Source organism: Stenella coeruleoalba, assembly GCF_951394435.1.
Source record: "Stenella coeruleoalba genome assembly, chromosome: 5".
Taxonomy (NCBI): Eukaryota; Metazoa; Chordata; class Mammalia; order Artiodactyla; family Delphinidae; genus Stenella; species Stenella coeruleoalba.
The window spans coordinates 34,065,373-34,081,780 of NC_137150.1; the positions used below are offsets into that span (position 1 = coordinate 34,065,373).

General features: G+C 39.2%; 1 pseudogene across 1 annotated transcript; it reads left to right on the forward strand.

Annotated features, from left to right (window-relative positions):
• The first annotated feature begins 12,576 nt into the window (after window positions 1–12,576).
• On the forward strand, window positions 12,577–13,139 carry LOC307186328 (neo-calmodulin-like; annotated as a pseudogene). The gene has a single exon. The product of its transcript is annotated as a neo-calmodulin-like (transcript).
• The last annotated feature ends 3,269 nt before the right edge of the window (window positions 13,140–16,408 follow it).

The window sequence follows — 16,408 nt, forward strand, 5'->3', positions numbered from 1 at the left end:
TGCATATGACATGATACTATACATAGAGAAACCTAAAGATGCTACCAGAAAACTACTAGAGCTAATCAATGAATTTGGTAAAGTAGCAGAATAATAAATTAATGCACAGAAATCTCTTGCATTCCTATACACTAATGATGAAAATCTGAGAGAGAAATTAAGAAAACACTCCGACTTACCATTGCAACTAAAAGAATAAAATATCTAGGAATAAACCTACCTAAGGAGACAAAAACCTGTATGCTGAAAATTATAAGATACTGATGAAAGAAATTAAAGATGATACAAAGAGATAGAGAGATAATACCATGTTCTTGCATTGGAAGAATCAACATTGTGAAAATGACTCTACTACCCAAAGCAATGTACAGATTCAATGCAATCCCTATCAAACTACCACTGGCATTTTTAACAGAACTAAAACAAAGAACTTCACAATTTGTATGGAAACACAAAAGACCTGCATAGCCAAAGCAATCTTGAGAAAGAAAAACAGAGCTGGAGGAATCAGGCTCCCTGACTTCAGACTATGCTACAAAGTTACAGTAATCAGGACAGGATGGCACTGGCACGGAAACAGAAATATAGAACAATGGAACAAGATAGAAAGCCCAGAGATAAACCCATGCACATATGGTCACCTTATCTTTGATAAAGGAGGCAAGAATATACAGTGGAGAAAAGACAGCCTCTTCAATAAGTGGTGCTGGGAAAACTGGACAGCTACATGTAAAAGAATGAAATTAGAACACTCCCTAACACCATACACAAAAATAAACTTAAATGGTTTAAAGACCTAAATGTAAGGTGAGATACCATCAAACTCTTAGAGGAAAACATAGGCAGAACACTCTATGACATAAATCGTAGCAAGATCCTTTTTGAGCCCCCTCTAGAGAAATGGAAATAAAGACAAAAATAAACAAATGGCACCTAATGAAACTTAAAAGCTTTTGCACAGCAAAGGAAACCATAAACAAGACGAAAAGACAACCCTCAGAATGGGAGAAAATTTTTGCAAATGAAGAAACTGACAAAGGATTAATCTCCAAAATTTACAAGCAGCCCATGCAGCTCAATACCAAAAAAACAAACAACTCAATCCAAAAATGGGTAGAAGACCTAAATAGATATTTCTCCAAAGAAGATATACAGATTGTCAACAAACACATGAAAGAATGCTCAACATCATTAATCATGAGAGAAATGCAAATCAAAACTACAATGTGATATCATCTCACACTGGTCAGAATGGCCATCATCAAAAAATCTAGAAACAATTAATGCTGGAAAGGGTGTGGAGAAAACGGAACCCCCATACACTGTTGGTGGGAATGTAAATTCATATAGCCACTCTGGAGAATAGTATAGAGGTTCCTTAAAAAACTAAAAATAAAACTACCATAGGCCCCAGCAATCCCACTGCTGGGCATATACCCTGAACAAACCGTAATTCATAAAGGTCATGTACCACAATGTTCATTGCAGCTCTATTTACAATAACCAGCACATGGAATCAACTGAAGTGTCCATCAACAGATGAATGGATAAAGAAGATGTGGCACATATATACAATGGAATATTACTCAGCCATAAAAAGAAATGAAGTCGAGTTATTTATAGGGAGGTGGATGGACCTAGAGTCTGCCATACAGAGTGAAGTAAGTCAGAAAGAGATAAACAAATACCATGTCCTAACACATATACATGGAATCTAAAAAAAAAAAAAAAAAGGTCACGAAGAACCTAGGGGCAAGATGGGAATAAAGATGCAGACCTACTAGAGAATGAACTTGAGGACACGGGGAGGGGGACAGATAAGCTGGGACAAAGTGAGAGAGTGGTAGTGTATATATGGACATATATACACTATCAAATCTAAAATAGATAGCTAGTGGGAAGCAGTCACATAGCACAGGGAGATCAGCTCAGTGCTTTGTGACCAGCTGGAAGGGTGGGAGGGAGGGAGACGCAAGAGGGAGGAGATATGGGGATATATGTTTATGTATAACTGATTCACTTTGTTATAAAGCAGAAACTAACACACCATTGTAAAGCAATTATACTCCAATAAAAATGTTTAAAAATATCATTAACAGAAGGGCACAAACACACACACACACACACACATAATTTAACAAATGACATGCAAGACCTATACACCAAAGCCCTATATGCAAAACATAGCTGAGCAAAATTATAGAAGGCCTAAGTAAATGGAGCAAAAAAAAAAAATGTTGGAGGGGCTTCCCTGGTGGCGCAGTGGTTGAGAGTCTGCCTGCCAGTGCAGGGGACACGGGTTCGAGCCCTGGTCTGGGAGGATCCCACATGCCGCGGAGCAACTGGGCCCATGAGCCACAAATACTGAGCCTGCGCGTCTGGAGCTTGTGCTCCACAGCAAGAGAGGCTGCGACAGTGAGAGGCCCGCACACCGCGATGAAGAGTGGCCCCCGCTCGCCGCAACTAGAGAAGGCCCACACACAGAAACTTAGACCTAACACAGCCAAAAATAAATAAATAAATTTAAAAAAAAAATGTTGGAAACTCATCCTACCTAATTTCAAGACTTATTATAAAGGTACCGTAATCAAGACAGTGTGGTATTGGTAAGGATAAATAGATTAGTAGAACAGATTAGAAAGCCCAGAAATGGACCACACATTTATAGTCAATTGATTGGAACAAAAGAGCTAAGGCAATTCAACTGGGAGAAAGAAAGTCTTTTTAATAAAGGGTGCTGGTACAACTGGAAAAGTACACGGAAAAATATTAACATGAGATGAATTATAAACCTAAATACAACAGTTTAAACTATAAAGTTTCTAGGAGACACACATATGGTCTGGGTGGTAGCCCAAGAATTTGCATTTCAGACAAGTTTCCCAGATGATGTGCAGGCTGCTGGCCCAGGGACCACATTTTAACATTGTTTTTTAACAGTGTGGAGCAAGAAAAAAAAGTGATAACATTTTTTTTTTCACTCAACTCTTCCCCTTGAATAATTAGAAAGTAAAATAGTAACTTCTTAGTAATAAATTGAAACTATTAATAATTTAGGATTAAGTAGAAATGATAGAAGCTGTGAAGAAATATCTTTTTCAGCCATGTTGAATTTAGGACTAGGAAATAACAGTTTTTTGAGAAGCCTAACTGGATACAGTATACCAAGAGAAATTTACTGCCTTAACCCAAAGAAAAATAGTCGTGCATATAATATGTACCCTTGCTTATGTGCCCAACACGAAGATAAGATATTTAAGTACATTTCAGCCTGGCAGCCCATTCTGCTAGGTCATGCTCCATGATGAAATGTCATTGCCATTTCCCTGAATTAGAAAAAAGCCTTCCGTATGGAGACTTCCCTAATGTTCTTCTGTGATTTGCCATTACAATCACTCTCCATGTCATGCTTCTTTTTGCTTTTTTTTTTTTTTTTTTTTTTTTGCGGTACGCGGGCCTCTCACTGCTGTGGCCTCTCCCGCCGCGGAGCACAGGCTCCGGACGCGCAGGCCCAACGGCCATGGCCCACGGGCCCGGCCTCTCTGCGGCACGCGGGATCCTCCCAGACCGGGGCACGAACCCGCGCCACCCACATCGGCAGGCGGACCCTCAACCACTGGGCCACCAGGGAAGCCCTCTTTTTGCTATTTTCTTTGAAGTTTTAGCCAGGCAGTTTGCAGCTAGTACATATTCCTTAGAGCAGTAAACAAGCTTTAAACAAATAGGTAGCATCAAGGAATTTTGGAGCTTTATAAAGGGGACCTTACAGATGACGATATTACAGAGAGGCAGAGAGAGTGCAAGGCTTTAGAGCATGGGCTATAGAGTTTGGCAGCTCTGAGTTAAAATCCTGCTCTACCATTTAACTAGGAAGGATTTCTAGAGCAGTTTCTTCAACAATTTAAGGTCTCAGTTTTCTCACATGTAAGAAGAGACAATCTCTTGTGAAGATTAAATGGGACAATATGTAGAAAGTACTCAGCCCCTTGCTTGAGCCTAGTGTGAGTAACTATTGTAAGTATAATTGAGATAGTATCTTAAACCATATAAATGTGCATTTCTCCTTTGTATTTCCATATGAAGCATCTCCTTAACCAGTATAAAGCATTAATCTGGGGAAGGGGATGGCCAGGGAGTATGGAGTAGAAAGGGAAAGAAAAGACAATTAGGAGATTTATTGCAGAAACATAAAGAAAATAATTAATATTCAGATTCTAGCAGGCAACAAAAATGTTTTTGAGCACAAACTGAGAGAGAGAGAGAGAGAGAGAGAGAGACGAAAACTGAGGTGCTGAGCATTTTATTTGAGAGACTGAGTGTTGACCTAAAGGGGCCACGTGGTAGGTTTCTTGCCAAACTGATTGCTGTCATGCCTCTCTTTGTATCCAAGCCCTTTGCACCATGACTTTGCATGCCTCCATCAGGTGAATGGTCCAGCAGACTAAACAACAAGTGCAAAGACACTGAGGCAAGAAGGAGCTTGACAGTGTTCAAGAAACACAGAGAAGGCCAGTGTGGTTGGAGTGCAGGGAGAGGGACTGGGGAATGATAGAAAGTGAAGTCAGAGAGAGGACAACACCAGATCATACACAGCCTTTGAGACTAGAAATCTCTGGCAACAGTAGAAGGAAAAGCCCAAATCACTGTGGCCTGCTTATACATGAGTACAGAAGGACCTATGGTCAAAATATCAAAATGCTTTCATTCCAGTTGGTAAATAGCCACTGTGCTGATCCCACCTAAAAGTCCCCTCAGCTCTGGGCAGCCATGCCCCTCCCTGAGGGCCATAAACCTTCCAGGATCCTGTAATTTAAGAATTCAGGGTAACTAGAAGCCTCTAACCCTGATCTAGTGCCATGACTACAGATGCGTAACATTATCCCCAGGCAAAAGGAAGAACATTTCTTTATATACATTTTTATGAAGTTCAAAATAAACATGTATTCATTCACTTAGTATTTATTAAGTACCAACTATGGGCCAGGAGGTATTAGAGGTGTCGGGGATGAGTGAGAGAAAACAGACCAGTTTCTGCCCTCACAAAGCTTAGAGTTTGTACTTTAGGCAAATTATTGCCTGTAGGGAGTAATTTTTAGGCAGTGGTTCTTAACCTAAACTACACAGCAGAATCACCAGAGGGTTTTTAAAAGTACTGATACCTAGGTCCCACCCCAAGAGGGTCTGATTTAATTCCTCTGAGTAGTGGCCAGGGCATTGGAAATTTCTAAAAGTCCGCCAGCTGATTCAATGTGCTACCAGGGCTGAGAACTTCTCTCCTAGAGATATGAGCCAACATGGATGACAGAGTGGAACTGTGACATTTTAGTAAAATTTATGGTTGCAAACCTAGAGAGTTAAGTCTTCACTGCATTTTAATACATAAAGATAAATCAAGATGGAAACATGATTCTTTCAAAGGTGTTTTTCAGAAAGTTCTGGAGGCCGTCTTTGTAGAATGGTGTCCTGACTAATGCTGCCTGGCAGTCTGACCCAATGTTAGGCAGGTCAACTCCATGTATTCTGCCAATACTCAGCAAAACTCTGGGCTTTGTGAAATAGAATTCCTGAGGAGAAGGACCTGTAAATGTGAACACTCCTACCCTTCTCTTCCCCCACCCATGACCTGTCTGCACGTCCCACCCAAAGCCAGCAGTCAGCCTGAGGAATGGGTGAACGCCCAGGACTCCATGCCATAGGTAAGGAATCCAGCCCTTGGGGTCAACAACCAAAACTTGAGATTGCTTTTCACACGGATTTATTACCTCTCCAAACCACTTTCCAGTTGCTTCCTTCAGCTGTCCATCAAGTGACAAATGTTTAGGATGAAACAGAATGAGAAACTCCTTGAAAAGATTTGACCCAAAGGAGAGTCGAGAGGAGCTATGGAAAGGGAAACATGCACCAAACGCTGGGCTGCAGCATAAAGATTTTTCTAGATTCATTGGGTCACAGAGAAGCATCAAAGCACATTCTAGGACAATGAATGTGCTCAGGGCTAGCTCTTGATTATTCTGTCCTAATGAAGGGGGACAATGATGTGAGTTTTCTGAAACAGCAGCTGATTTTAATGAGCGGTTTGGTTTTGACTCTGGAAATCACTACTAGGTAAATAAAAACGTACCCAGCATGTCTGACCATTTTTCAGCTGGGCAGCTTGGAATGTGGCCAAGAATGTAGAAAGAAAATGGCTAGCATTTCAAAATTCATCTGAGAAAACCCACAAAACAGAAGCATCTTAGTGGAAACAACAGAGCTCTGAATTATGATTTAGAAGGCAAGAATTCTTGTCTCTGGTCTATCGTGACCAGGTGTGTGACATGGGTAAGTAACTTCTCTTCTCTCTGTGCCTCAGTTTCCTCACTTTTAAAATGAGGGGACTAGACTTAAGTGATCTCCAGTAGAACAGATGAGTAAAATGGAATTTAATATCAGAGAGAGAGAGAAAAAATAGTGATGTGCGAAGCATGGAGACCACTGTCAGGGAGCAACCAAGTTTGTATTTGGAGCCCAAGACACTCGTAGGGGATGAGGGCAGGAGGGGATCAAGACACTTACACTTTTTCTCGAAAATTAAAACTAGTCAGGGCGAACTGGGGATTGCCCTGAGCTATTCTTAGAGTCAGGGAAGGGCCACGAGAACCCTAGGTAAACTCACCACCAAGGAGAAAAGATAGGACCACCAGCCCAGCTTCTGCACCAACTTAGGAGTTCAAAAGTGTAGTGCACACTGGGACCAGACCCAACCTAGGATCAGGGAGCAGGCTTGAGTCCTGGGGAAGTGGCCATGTGAGTGAGGAGCTATAATGATGGGAATCCAAGCCAGGTTTGCCTGAAGCCCACCACTGGCTGAACTTACTCCTGAGGGCTGGGACCTTCTCTTTGGTCCCTTAAAGAAGAGCGGTGGCCAAAGCAAGCTACACTAGCGGCTTCCCCTAGAGCCACCAACCTCTGTGGAACGACAAGAGTCCCCAGTCTCAGTTGGGACTCCAGAAGTTGAAACAGAAATGACCAGGAGAGCCCTGGCCTATTAGAGGAAGGGGATCCCAGCAAAGGTCACTGTATTTCCTGTTCACTGGGCATGCGAGAGCTCCCACATTCAACTTTGGGACCCCACCTGAGTGGTGCCTTATTTGCATCCCAAACTATGAATTGGGGCACTCCAGTTATAGATCTATAAGATCCCTACAGCTCTAATATGATGTGGTTTTAGTGTACCCACACTAATATCACAAAGACTGACTTTATTTCAGAGTTTAGCATATAACTATCCCCTTAAGTTTGTAGACATTGGGACTCCTGTCTAAAAATAGGGAGAAATGGGTAAATTAGGGATCCATCTGTGACCATTACATAGCTTAAAATAAACACAAAAGGCATATCACTGCTAATGATCCATGAATTCACTCCATATGCATGCATTAGAGATCATTAAAGTAAAAGCTGGGAATGCAAAAGATAATTATATAGTTTGAATATCTAAAAATTTTTCCTCATAGAGGGCATATTTGTATGTATGTGTAAAATATAAGTGTATTACCCCCAAATGGAAACTGAAACACATGCTTGCTTTAGTGGAATTTCCTGTTTCAAATGGCCTTAGACAATAACCATCAGCTTTGTAAACATGAGGACCTCTTGATCCAGCAATTTCATATGTAGAAATTTAACCTGATGAGAATTTTCACCAGTATACAAAAACAAATATATATGAATGTTCATTGTCACAACATTGTTAACAACGAAAAAACTGAAAAGAATTGAAATATTCATTAATAAGGGATTAGTTAGATAAATTAGCAGGCATCCATATGCCAGGATACTCTGAAATTATTAAAAATAGTCAAATGTACTTTTATAGCAGAGAAATAATTTTATGTCAACTGAGGGAGCTGACATTTACAGTTTGTATGTTTACCCCATATCCATTCCCTGCCTCAAATCAAATCTACATTGAGGCTGAGGCCTTCCTTGTGTCAGGGAAGTTTGGTTACAAAGAGTGCTGATCACAAAAAGATAATTCCTCACACAGGTCAGAATGGCCATCATCAAAAATTCTACAAACAGTAAATGCTGGGGAGAGTGTGGAGAAAGGGAACCCTCCTGCACTGTTGGTGGGAATGTAAATTGGTGCAGCCACTATGGAGAACAGTATGAAGGTTCTTTAAAAAACTAAAAATAGAGCTACCATATGACCAAGCAATCCCACTCCTGGGCATATATCCAAAAAGATAGATGCAGCCCAATGTTCACTGCAGCACTATTTACAATAGCCAAGACATGGAAACAACCTAAATGTCCATCAACAGATGAATAGATAAAAAAGATGTAGTATATTTATACAATAGAATATTACTCTGCCATAAAAAAGAATGAAATAATGCCATTTTCAGCAACATGAATGGACATAGAGATTATCATACTAAGTGAAGTAAGCCAGACAGAGAAAGACAAATATCATATGGTATCACTTACATGTAGAATCTAAAAAAAAAAATAACAACAAATGAACTTATATACAAAACAGAAATAGACTCACAGACATAACAAACTTATGGTTACTAAAGGAGAAAGGGGGGAAGGGAAAAATTAGGAGTTTGGGATTAACATAAGCACACTGTTATACATAAAATAGATAACCAACAAGGACCTACTGTATAGCACAGGGAACTATACTCAATATTTTATAATAACCTATAAGGGAAAAGAATATATATATATTTATATATACATATGTGAACTTGAATCACTTTGCTGTCCACCTGAAACTAACGTTGTAAATCAACTATACTTCAATAAAAAAAAAAAACACAAAAAGATAATTCTTAGTGCTTAGCACCAATGACAAGAGACCCAGAGAAAGGTATTCTCACCATCCCACTGGCACACTTTTGAGAATGAAAGTGAGTGCTATTAATAATGACATGGAAATAACCCAGACTGTTCTGAGGAAACAGGGACACACTACCTGGACCTTTCCCTGAAAGTTAATTCATTTTCTTATAAACCAAAGACAAATGTCATCTTTTAGTAGATAAGGCCCTTGCTCTCATGGAGACTTAGGTGAGGGGAGATGGCAAATAATAAAGAAAACAAAATAATGAACAAGATAATCAGAGACTAATAAAGCTTTGAAGAAAAAAATTTTAATGGGTGAAGTGATGCAGGGTGGGGAGGTAGAGTGGTCAGGAAGACCTGCTTGAGAAGAAAAGATGTGGTGGGAGATCTTAATGTCCAGAGAGGGTTGGGCATGCCAAGATGTGGGCAGAGCACTCCTGATGGAAGACCAATGACCAGTGATGCCCAAGGCCTCTGATGTGTTGAAGGAATGCACCCTGTGAAAGCAGAATTTGTTGGAGGGTTAATCAAGGGGATGACATGATCTATATCACGGTCTAGGGGAAGGAATGAGAAAGAAGGAAACAGAGCCAAAGATACCTGATGGAGGGGGATGGATGATGTGTCTGGGGAGAAAATTAGTAAAGGCAGGAAAAGGGGGGTGGGTGGGAGCACAAGAAAGAACCATCCCAGCAACTGCTCCAGACTAGAGGTAGTATAGCTGGTGCTGATACTGGACAGTGCCAGGACTGGCTCACCTGAGGGGCTCAGGAGTTTTTCTAAAACTCCAGGGAGATCAGAGGGAGATAGCAAGAAAACCTCGGATTGGAGATGTGTAGCCTTGCCAAGAAAAGGCTAGTGCAGAGTTCACTCTTAATCTACAAACAGCAAATGCTGGAAAGGGTGTGGAGAAAAGTGAACCCTCCTGCACTACTGGTGGGAATGTAAATTATACAGCCACTATGGAGAACAGTATGGAGGTTCCTTAAAAAACTAAAAATAGAACTACCATATGATCCGGCAATTCCACTACTGGGCATATACCCAGAGAAAACCATAATTCAAAAAGACACATGCACCCCAATGTTCATGCAGCACTATTTACAATAGGCAGGACATGGAAGCAACCAAAATGTCCATCGACAGATGAATGGATAAAGAAGATGTGGCACATATATACAATGGAATATTACTCAGCCAGAAAAAGGAACAAAATTGGGTCATTTGTAGAGACGTAGATGGACCTAGAGAAGTCATACAAAGTGAAGTAAGTCAGAAAGAGAAAAACAAATATCGTATATTAACACATATATGTGGAATCTAGAAAAATGGTATAGATGAAACAGTTTGCAAGGCAGAAATAGAGACACAGATGTAGAGAACAAATGTATGGACACCAAGGGGGAAAGTGGTGGTGATGGTGGTGGGATGAACTGGGAGATTGGGATTGACATATATACACTAATATGTATAAAATGGATAACTAATAAGAACCTGCTGTATAAAAAAGAGAATAAAAAAGAAGAAAAGGAAGAGGGAGGGCGAAATGAGGAGTATGGGATTAACAGACACAAACTACTATACATAAAATAGATGAGCAACAAGGATTTACTGTATAACACAGGGAACAATATTCGATATCTTCTAGTATCCAGTAATGGAAAATAACATGAAAAATATATATATATATAACTGAATCACTTTGCTGTACACCTGACCCTACACAATATAATACATCAACTATATTTCAATTAAAAAATCTGTAACAAAGGATATATTAAAAATTTGAAAAACTCACACAACTGTACACCAAAAAGAGAGAATTGTACTGAATGTAAATTTTAAAATAAATTTTAAAAAGCTTTGGAGAAGAACCGTTTCTCACTAGGAATTCTGGTCTGAAGCATCAGTGCAAGGCCTCTGCCCAGAGCAACCTATGAGCAAATGAAACTAGACAGAGCACAAAGGAAAACAAAAGGTACTACAGACCCGCCTCTTTGCCCTGGAAGTGTACTTGCGGCATGTTTCTCCAGGCCTTCAGGCTTGGGTCTTGGACTGGAACTACACCACCAGCTTTCCTGGACCTCCAACTTGCAGAGGTATTTCTCGGCTTCCAAAATCAACTGTGTGGTTGACAGGGTCTTGTTGCTCCGGCCAGGTGTCAGGCCTGAGCCTCTGAGATGGGAGAGCCCAGATAAGGATATTGGACAACCAGAGACGTCTTGGTCCCACATAATATCATTCGGCAAGAGCTCTCCCAGAGATCTCCGTCTCAATGCTAAGACCCAGTCCACGCAATGACCAGCATGCTCCAGTGTTGGACACCCCATGCCAAACAACTAGCAAGACAGGAACACAACCCCACCCATTAGCAGAGAGGCTCCCTAAAATCATAATAAGGCCACAGAGACCCCAAAACACACACCAGACATGGTCCTGCCCACCAGAAAGACAATATCAAGACTCACCCACGAGAACACAGGCACCAGTCTCCTCCACCAGGAAGCCTAAACAACCCACTGAACCAACCTTACCCACTGGAGGCAGATACCAAAAACAACAGGAACAACAAACCTGCAGCCTGTGAAAAGGAGACCCCAAACACAGTAAGATAAGCAAAATGAGAAGACAGAGAAATACACAGCAGATGAAGGAGCAAAGTAAAAACACACCAGACCAAACAACTGAAGAGGAAATAGGCAGTCTACCTGAAAAAGAATTCAGAATAATGATAGTAAAAATGATCTAAAATCCTGGAAATAGAATAGAGAAAATACAAGAAATGTTTAACAAGGACCTAGAAGAACTAAAGAGCAAACAAACAATGATGAACAACACAATAAATGAAATAAAAAATTCTCTAGAAGGAATCAATAGCAGAATAACTGAGGCAGAAGAACGGATAAGAGACCTGGAAGATAAAATAGTGGAAATAACTACTGCAGAGCAGAATAAAGAAAAAAGAATGAAAAGAATTGAGGACACTCTCAGAGACCTCTGGGACAACATTAAATGCACCAGCATTTGAATTATAGGGGTCCCAGAAGAAGAAGAGGAAAAGAAAGGGACTGAGAAAATATCTGAAGAGATTATAGTTGAAAACTTCCCTAATATGGGAAAGGGAATAGTCAGTCAAGTCCAGGAAGCACAGAGAGTGCAATACAAGATAAAGCCAAGGAGAAATATGACAAGACACATATTAATTAAACTATCAAAAATTAAATACAAAGAAAAATATTTAATACAGCAAGGGAAAAGCAACAAATAACATATAGGGGAATCCCCATAAGGTTAACAGCTGATCTTTCAGTAGCAACTCAGCAAGACAGAAGGGAGTGGCAGGATGTGTTTAAAGTGACGAAAGGGAAAGACCTACAACCAAGATTACTCTACCCAGAAAGGATCTCATTCAGATTTGACAGAGAAATTAAAACCTTTACAGACAAGCAAAAACCAAGAGAATACAGCACCACCAAACCAGCTTAACAACAAATGCTACAGGGAGTTCTCTAGGCAGGAAACACAAGAGAAGGAAAAGACCTACAATAACAAACCCAAAACAATTAAGAAAATGGTAATAGGAACATACATATAGATAATTACCTTAAATGTAAATGGATTAAATGCTCCAACCAAAAGACATAGACTGGCTGAATGGATACAAAAACAAGACCCGTATATATGTTGGGTACAAGAGACCCACTTCAGACCTAGGGACACATACAGACTGAAAGTGAGGGGATGGAAAAAGATATTCCATGCAAATGGACATCAAAAGAAAGCTGGAGTCCAAGTGGAGCAAGTGAGCTGAGTGGTTGTGTAGTCGCGTCCCGGAGACCAGTAGCGCTTGCAGCATGGCTGAGTGACTGACTGAAGAGCAGATTACAGAATTCAAAGAAGCTTTTTCACTATTTGACAAGGATGGTTATGGAACTATAACAACAAAGGAATTGTGAACTGTAATGAGGTCTCATGGGTAGAATCTCACAGAAGCAGACTTACAGTACATGATTAATGAAGTGGATGCTGATGGTAATGGCACAATTGACTTCCCGGAATTTCTGACAATGATGGCAATAAAAATGAAAGATGCAGACAGTTAGGAAGAAATTAGGGAAGCATTCCATGTATCTGATAAGGATGGTAATATCTATATTAGTGCAGCAGAGCTCCGCCATGTGATGACAAACCTTGGAGAGAAGTTAAGAGGTGAAGAGGTTGATGAAATGATCAGGGAAGCAGATATTGATGGTGATAATCAAGTAAACTATGAAGAGTTTGTACAATTGATGACAGCAAAGTGAAGACATTGTACAGAGTGTGTTAAATTTCTTGTACAAAAACGTTTATTTGCCTTTTCTTTGTTTGTAACTTATCTGTAAAAGGTTTCACCCTACTGTCAAAAAAAAATGCATGTATTAGGACTTCATTCCTCCATGTTTTATTCTCTTATCTTACTGTCATTGTCCTGAAACCTTATATTTTAGAAAAATTAAACAAGTAACACGTTGCATGTGGCTTACTCTGGATATATCTAAGCCTTTCTGCACTTCTAAACTTAGACTGAGTTTGTCAAATGAGGGAACATGTGGGTTATGCCTTTTTTTTAAGTTGTTTTCTTTAGGAACTGTCATCATGTTGTTCTTGAAGTGTGGAGTTGTAACTCTGTGTGGACTATGAACAGTCAACAGTATGTACTTAAAAGTAGCACTATTGCAAAATTGGTGTTTTATCCAGCACTCATACACTATCTTTTTGTACTGCTGGTCCTTTACCAGAAACAATTTCTTTTATTGTTACTTGCTTGTTGTTTTAGCCACTTAAAGAAAATCTGCTTATGGCACAATTTGCCTCAAATCGACTCCAAGATGTATATTTGTTTTCCAATAAAAATTACAATTTACCTAACAAAAAAAAAAAAGAAAGAGAACTGGAGTCACAATTCTCATATCAGACAAAATAGACTTTAAAATAAAGACTATTAGAAGAGACAAAGAAAGACACTACATAATGATCAAGGAATCAATCCAAGAAGAAGATAAAACAATTGCAAATATTTATGCACCCAACATAGGAGCACCTCAATACATAAGGCAAATGCTAAGAGCCATCAAAGGGGAAATCAACAGTAACACAATAATAGTAGGGAACTTTAACACCCCACTTTCACCAATGGAAAGATCATTCAAAGTGAAAATAAGTAAGGAAACACGAGCTTTAAATGACATATTAAACAAGATGGGCTTAATTGATATTTATATAGGACATTCCATCCAAAAACAATAGAATACACTTTGCTCTTAAGTGTCTATGGAGCATTCTCCAGGATAGATCATATCAAGCCTTGGTAAATTTAAGAAAATTGAAATTGTATCAAGTATCTTTTCCGACCACAATGCTATGAGACTGGATATTGATTACAGGGAAAAAACTGTAAAAGATACAAACACATGGAGGCTAGACAATGCACTACTAAATAACCAAGAGATCACTGAAGAAATCAAAAAATACCTAGAAACAAATGATAATGAAAACACGATGACCCAAAACCTATGGGATGCAACAAAAGCAGTTCTAAGAGGGAAGCTTATAGCAATACAATCCTACTTCAAGAAACATGAAAAATCTCAAACAAACCACCTAACCTTACACCTAAAGCAATTAGAGAAAGAAGAACAAAAACCCCCAAAGTTAACAGTAGGAAAGAAATCATAAAGATCAGATCAGAAATAAATGAAAAAGAAATGAATGACACAATAGCAAAGATCAATAAAACTAAAAGCTGGTTCTTTGAGAAGATAAACAGTTTTGATAAACCATTAGCCAGAGTCATCAAGAACAAAAGGGAGGAGACTCAAATCAATAGAATTAGAAATGCAAAAAGAGGAGTAACAACTGACACTGCAGAAATACAAATGATCATGAGAGGATCAACTATATGCCAATAAAATGGACAACCTGGAAGAAATGGAACAATTCTTAGAAAAGCACAACCTTCCGAGACTGAACCAGGAAGAAATAGAAAATATAAACAGACCAATCACAAGCACTGAAATTGAAACTGTAATTAAAAATCTTCCAACAAACAAAAGCCCAGGACCAAATGGCTTCACAGGCGAATTCTATCAAACATTTAGAGAAGAGCTAACACATATCCTTCTCAAACACTTCCAAAATATAGCAGAATGAGGAACAATCCCAAACTCATTCAACGAGACCACCATCACCCTGATACCAAAACCAGACACAGATGTCACAAAGAAAGAAAACTACAGGCGAATATCACTGATGAACATAGATGCAAAAATCCTCAACAAAATACTAGCAAGCATGGGATGAAGTGAGACAGTGGCATGGACATATATACACTACCAAGTGTAAGAGAAGATAGCCACTGAGAAGCAGCTGCATAGCACAGGGAGATCAGCTTGGTGCTTTGTGTCCAACTAGAGGGGTGGGATAGGGAGTGTGGGAGGGAGACGAAAGAGGGAGGAGATATGGGGATATATGTATACATACAGCTGAGTCACTTTGTTATACAGCAGAAACTAACACACCATGGTAAAGCAATTATACTCCAATACAGATAGTTTTAAAAATAATACTAGGAAAAAGACTCCAACAGCACATTAAAACTATCATACAACATGATCAACTGGGATTTATCCCGGGAATGCAAGGATTCTTCAATATATGCAAATCAATCAATGTGATAAACCATATTAAAAAACTGAAGGATAAAAAACATATGATCATCTCAATAGATGCAGAAAAAGCTTTCAACAAAATTCAACACCCATTTATGATAAAAACCCTCCAGAAAGAAAGCATAGAGGGAACTTTCCTCAACATAATAAAGGCCATATATGGCAAACCCATAGCCAACATTGTTCTCAATGGTGAAAAAATGAAACCATTTCCACTAACATCAGGAACAAGACAAGGTTGCCCACTCTTACTAATATTATTCAACATAGTTTTGGAAGTTTTAGGCAGAGCAATCAGAGAAGAAAAAGAAATAACAGGAATCCAAATTGGAAAAGAAGATGTAAAGTTGTCACTGTTTGTAGATAACACGATACTATACATAGAGAATCCTAAAGAGGCTACCAGAAAACTACTAGAGCTAATCAATGAATTTGGTAAAGTAGAGGATACAAAATTAATGCACAGAAATCTCTTGCATTTCTATACACTAATGATGAAAAATCTGAAAGAGAAATTAAGGAAACACTCCCATTTATCACTGCAACAAAAAGAATAAAATACCTAGGAATAAACCTACCTAAGGAGACAAAAGACCTGTATGCAGAAAACTATAAGACACTGATGAGAGAAATTAAAGATGATACAAACAGATGGAGAGATATACCATGTTCTTGGATTGGAAGAATGAACTTTGTGAAAATGACTCTACTACCCAAAGCAATCTACAGATTCAATGCAATCCCTATCAAACTAAGGCATTTTTCACAGAACTAGGACAAAAAATTTCACAATTTGTACGGAAACACAAAGGACCCCGAATAGCCAAAGCAATCTTGAGAAAGAAAAACAGAGCTGGAGGAATCAG